We start from the raw sequence: 6579 nt of genomic DNA, 5'->3' as shown, positions 1-6579 counted from the left end.
TGATGGTTCGACCAGCGATGCTTCGACCTCCCCTCCCCTCGTACAACCCCACGTTAGAAAAGATCGTAGGAACAGACCACAACCCACGTCCGAGTATAGCGGAAAAAAACTAAACAGCTTGCACGATCTCCACCTCCTCCCCCACCTTCCTGTTTGCATCCAGATCTCTCTTCCCTACATGCCCCGTCGCCCCCCTTCTCCTGCGAGCATCCGATGGAAGACGCACTCTCCAGCAGCGACCGCCTGACTCCTCCCTCTTCCTCAAGCGTGAATCCCTCTACGCCAATCTATCCCAACTTGCGTGCCCGCTCGCTCCCGCTGCAGCAGGACGAGGATGACGAGGTCGAGGCCGGCTGGAGCGATCCCCTCACATACCACCCACCTGTGCCCCCTCCCCTCCATCTCTTCCTTCAAGTCCCGACCCTGGGCTAGGGTTCCATCCGCCCCCGCCCCCGCCCCCATCTCCTGCTCCGCCGCCCCTGCCCCCATCTCCTACTTCGCCGCCGTCCCTACTGCTCGGATGCGCATGCTTCCGGCCGCTCCAAGGCCGCCGCCAATGCTGCCCCTCGGTGCGCGTGTCCGTCACGACCATGGAGTCCGTCGCCGCAATTGCCGTAGCCACTGTAAGTGACACACGTGCCCCGTCCCTCTCGGTCTCCCAGTCACTGGCTAGCTCTGGTCATGCAGTTCATGACTCTTTGTCGTGTAGTCGGCGGACGAGGACACGGAGACGACGATCCCGAGGACGGTGGTGGCGGTCATCCTCGGCGGCGGCGCCGGGACCAGGCTCTTCCCTTTCACCAAGCGTAGGGCCAAGCCGACGGTGAGTTACCACTTACCACCACTCCTCTTTCCATGATTCAGCAAATGCGAGTAGATTAGATTGTTTGACATGCATTGGACTGACTCGTCGATGGTGCCACCCGCCGCAGGTACTAATAGGCGACGCATACAGGCTCATCGACGTGCCCATGAGAAACTGCATCAACATCGGGATCAACAAGGTGTACGTCCTCACCCAGTTCAACTCCGCCTCCCTCAACCGCCACCTCTCCAGGGCCTACAACTTCAGCAATGGAGTCGGCTTCGGAGACGGTTTCGACGAGGTGCCAAATCCTGCAGTTCAGTTTAGACTGCTTATACTACTTATTAGGGGATAATTCATTATGGATGGCAGACGCACTGCTTCAAGGAATCTTCGGGTCTTGCTTTGATTATCTGAAATAGGGATAACGGAGTGGGAACTGATTGTTTTGTTTTTTCAGGTTCTGGCAGCAACTCAGAGGCCTGGATCGGAGGGAAAGAGGTGGTTTCAAGGTACCACCGACGCGGTTCGGCAATTTGCTTGGCTTTTCGATGTATATTTGCTCTCCATGTGTGTGAATGATATACATTTTTCTTTCATCGCTACAGACGATGAATCATGGTGCAGGGAGTGTGCACGTGGTAGGTAGAAAAATGTTCAGTGATATAGTTACAGAATTAAGAAACCGGGTTTAGCTGTGCTTTGGGTTTCGCTACTGGAAACCTCATGCTTGTAACGTTGCATGTTATTTATTTATTTTTTGCTTTCCAGGATGCAAAATCTAAAGACATAGAAGATGTGCTTATTCTTTCAGGAGATCACCTCTATCGTATGGACTACATGGACTTTGTTCAGGTAATTTACCGCATAAAGACTGTTTTCCACACTTGTCTGTTCAAGTACATGGTTAAATTGCTCTCGCCACTCCATATGTAGAGTCATCGGCAGAGAGACGCAGGCATCAACATATGTTGCTTGCCAATTGATGACACGAGATTTCCTCTCTATTTCAGTGGCTAATGTACATAAAGTCACAAGTGGCCTTCCACTGTGCATCATCTACATGCAGAGAAAATACTATAATCCTTCTTCAAATTTTGAAGTTTTTGATTTTTTTTTTTGAATTGCCATTGCTTTGTGAAGGAAAATGTTTGATTTTTAGCATATAATGAACTCTTCTATTTAACATTCTGTTAGTTTATGTCTTGTGGATTAGAAATGAATAATTTTGTTTTCAATGTTAGTCGGGCGTCTGATTTTGGTCTAATGAAGATAGACGACACAAGAAGAGTTATTTCATTTAGTGAAAAACCGAGAGGAGCTGACTTGAAAGCAATGGTAAGTTGAATTGATTTCTTCGTGCCACTCACCTCTCCAGTCCACACTTGAGAGTAACAATCTAGATGGCCAAGTGCACATCTTATCAGTTAGTACAACACTGAGAATGTCATTCAAATAAAATAAAACAGAAGTTCATGGCCATTTTTTTGGCACCAAGTTGACACCACTCTTCTTGGCTTAATGAAGGAGGAAGCAGAAAAGAAACCATACATAGCTTCAATGGGGTCATACATATTCAAAAAATAGATACTTCTAAATCTTTTGAGGTATGCCAATTCAACTTATTGGATATCAAAATGATGTCAGTTAAATATTATATTTTATTCTTCCTTGAAAAAAGTGTATCCAGTTCTCCAAATATAAGGAAAACTGCCAAAGTTCCAGTAAACATGGAAAGTACTAAAAACAAGTTGTTTCGTCTTCAAATATTTGATGTTGTAGATTTTTTTTGGGATACTACCTTATGTTGTAGTAACGTGCATTTTTCATAGAACAACTTGATCACAAGTAGATCTTAATAAGCAATGCATTGTTGTTAGGTCAGATGGCGTTTTCCCACTGCAAATGATTTTGGCTCTGAAATAATTCCTGCTGCAACAAGAGAGATTAATGTAAAGGTACGTGAATATCATAAGTGCAATCATTAGTAGGCATGTTGTTTAAGCTTTTCTGAGCAGTTAAAAAAACAGTTTTAACATGCTCCCTCTTACCCCCACTTTTGTCATGAGAGGTAAGAGTATATAATGTAGATCTGAGCAATTGATCTCATTAATTAGTGGTTTGATTAACTCTTACCTTCTTACCTCCCATGTAAAAAGAGGGGGTAAGAGGAAGCATGTTAAAATATTCTCAAAAAACAAAATGACTATTCCGTTACTACCTGTGACAATTGTTATGCCACATCTACCTAGCATGTGAAGCATCACCTACTGGTGCCTTCTTCAATTGCAGCCAGGCATCTAAAACTGCACAACTGAAGACAGAAGTGTAGACAGAAAAGTAGGATGATGGCATCACCGTTGTAAGCTTGATTTACGAGGAGCTTCTCGGTGTTGTACATGTAGGGTGTGGAAAATATAAATAAAATCTATTTATTCATTCTTGTACTGTACCTCCAATTCATCTCCCATGGTTTAGTAAATTTCACTTGTATGCTTAAATATTAGGAAGCCAACATCTTCAAAAACATACTTCTACCTACTTAAAACATATTTTCTTTCTTTGTGTTTCCAATAAATTTTTTGAAAAAACACGCATACAGTAGAAGTTGCAGAACGTGTATTGGACCATGCTCATTTGCTCTATGCATTTTTTTCAAAGAAATAATACACGAGGTTCCAAGGTATTTAGAATTATGGCTTGGTGTGCTATTACATTTCCCAGAATCGGACACTATATATATTTTCTATGGGAATTCATTGATGAAGTTCCTTACAAAAAGTTGTATCTTCGAAATGGACAAACTTATTTATGTAATTTTACCATCCATTCTGATTTTCAGGCAAATATACATATTTGCAAATGCCTTCCAAGTCAACCACATAGCCATTTTTTTAAGAACTGGTGGAATTCGTTTGTCAATATTTTTTCCAGGGAATGTTGCATTATTTCTCCAGTAATCAAATAAACAGTGTGAGGAACTTAGCAACTCTCTATCCTTATTTGTTATTTCCATTATTCACAGCGTGTTTCCCATTTTAATCATGTAACGATGGTGAACTTAGACTTTGTCTGATGTGAGCCATTCTGTTTCCTTGAACATAACAACTCCATATCCTTCTTTCTCCAGAAAGCTTGTAGACGATATTGACACCATGTAATTCCTTGAAACATCAAGTGTTTTTCCCATCTGCTACAATCCAAGGTTTGTCATTAATCATATTTTTTATATTCATAAGTAGTATAAAGTTGCTCCAAAATTCTTAATATGATTTTGGATGATATATTATGGTGCTGACAAGGAGGTTATTGTTGCTCATTAAAATAGCAATATGAAATAAGCGTGCATATATTTGTTGATTTACAATTTAAGCCTTTCAACTCAACTAAAATTATTATTTGTACATTATTTACCGACTTTTACCTCCGTTTTGCAGGCTATCTGGAATGGTTGCAGGTTTTAATCAAGAGGTCCTCAATAGGTAGACTGGCTCAAAATGGAGAAGCATGCTGGTAGCTTTTCGGTTGGTTGTGTCAATCACATATGTTCGTAGCAATTCCTAACGCCAATATCTTTGGGATTATTTGATATCAATGTTTGGATGTATGTCCAATTACGGGTTCTCTCCTGTTGGTGATCGAATAGATTTCCTTCGGAGCTTTATGTCAAAATACTTTTGAGTCGATACACCAAATATGAAATTAGATAATTATTGTAAAAATAAAAATAAATGGCAATAAAATTAAAACAGTAAATGTTATCAAATATTTATATATCCAGCTCACACAATAGATGTAGGAGTAGCACGTTCTAGAAGATGTGTTTTGATGTAGTAGTTTATAAATGTAATAGTGTGCCACCCAATTGCATATTGGAGTGAAGTTTCTCTAACATCTTGGAACATTTTTTAAAGGAAAAAATCATCAATGTGTTGTTTTTAATTAATCAATTGTTTTTAATTAATCAACAATAACAATGCACATGCCTTTGTGAGACAATCAATCTTAAGAATAAAAAGGGCATTTAAGTGTTACTATCATTTGTAATGTGCTGCACAATAAAGAGTTCATTGTATGTGTAACACCTTTATTTTGTGTAGCAGGTGTATAGGACCAAATTATTATTTTTACCAAAATGCATTGCAAACTAAGTAGATTCTAATTATTTTTTCATTTATTATTGACTATATTTCTATCTATATAAAATTTGACGCGCAACAATTACGATTTTTTCAGAAGCCCGTGGCAACGCACGGGCAATCTACTAGTAGCAATTACATGTGGGATCAAAATCAAATTCAACAATATAGCTATCCCATAGGATATTCTTTTCATGATCCACATGCATGCAAAGTTGACGCTCTTCAAAAATAGTGGGATTATCATCAACTAAAGTCATGACTTCTCCAATCCCACTTTCAATATTGTTGCAAATATCATATTCATCATGAGGTTGGAACAAATTTTCAAGATCATAAGAAAGGTCATCACCCCAATCATGATTATTGCAACAAGTAGTGGACAAAGCAAAACTAGCATCCCCAAGCCTAGGGTTTTGCATAATTTTAGCATGATTATCACTAATAGAATTTATAGTGAAACCATTGCAATCATGCTTTTCATCCAAGGAGACCTTGTGAATCATTTCATAAATTTCTTCATCACGATTTTCAGATTCACGCATCTGAAGCAAAACTCCATAAAGATAGTCAAGTGCCCTCAACTCACTAGCAATTCGTTCCACATAAGTGGGTATCTTAAAGAGATTAGCTAGTGGATGAGGATCCATATCACTAGATTTTTAGCAAGCGAAGATGCAAGCATATTGAAGGCACATGGCACACAAGTGAACAGAAAGCAAGCGAGAGAAAAGGGCAACGAAAAGGCAAAGGAGAAAGGCAAAAGAAAATGACAAATGTGAAGTGGGGGAGAGGAAAATGAGAGGCAACTGGCAAAAAAGTAAATGCAAGAGATGAGTTTGTGAGACCTACTTGGATAGATCTTGATCTCTCCTCCCCGGCAACTGCGCCAGAAATACTTCTGCTACCTCAAAAGGATCCCCGGCTACAGCGCCAGAAATACTTCTAACGTCAGTTGTGCTTCCCTTGCCACGGCGCCAGAAGTTGTCGTGTCGACGGCACCAGGAATCCTTCAGCTGCAGCTATGCCTTAAGGGACTTCCTAGGCAAGTATGCAAAGGATTTCCCCCGTGTCCTTAGAGCCTTGTGTTGGTGTTCCCTCCAAGCGGAAAGGGTGATGTAGCATAGCGGTGGTAAGTATTTCCCTCAGTTTGAGAACCAAGTTATCAATCCAGTGGAGTATCTCAAGATCCTGCACAAACACAAAAGCCTGCTCCCAACGCTATGAAGGGGTTGTCAATCCTTATAGATTGTTTGCCAAGTGAGAACTGAAAGCAACAAAGTAACAAAGCAAAGTAAAAGCGGAGGTGTAAACAATGGATGTGAATAGACCCGGGGGCATAGTGTTTACTAGTGGCTTCTCTCATGAAAGCAAGTAGACGGTGGGTGAACAAATTACTGTCGAGCAATTGATAGAACCGCGCAAAGTCGTGACGATACCTATGCAATGATTATATCTATAGGCATCACATCCAAAACAAGTAGACCGATACTGTCTGCGTCTACTACTATTACTCCACACGTCGACCGCTATCCAGCATGCATCTAGTGTATTAAGTCCATAAGAACAGACTAGCACCTTAAGCAAGATGACATGATGTCGAGGGATAATCTCAAACCAATTATAAAAACCCCA

At 40.8% G+C, this 6579-nt stretch overlaps 1 pseudogene; it reads left to right on the top strand.

Annotated features, from left to right (window-relative positions):
- Positions 1 to 213: 213 nt before the first annotated feature.
- Positions 214 to 2793, top strand: LOC123450357 (annotated as a pseudogene).
- Positions 2794 to 6579: the final 3786 nt, after the last annotated feature.

The sequence above is a fragment of the Hordeum vulgare genome, chromosome 4H (genome assembly GCF_904849725.1).
Source record: "Hordeum vulgare subsp. vulgare chromosome 4H, MorexV3_pseudomolecules_assembly, whole genome shotgun sequence".
Lineage (NCBI taxonomy): Eukaryota > Viridiplantae > Streptophyta > Magnoliopsida > Poales > Poaceae > Hordeum > Hordeum vulgare.
Note: the sequence above shows the minus strand (reverse complement) of the source record. Positions and strands in the feature narration are given on the sequence as shown.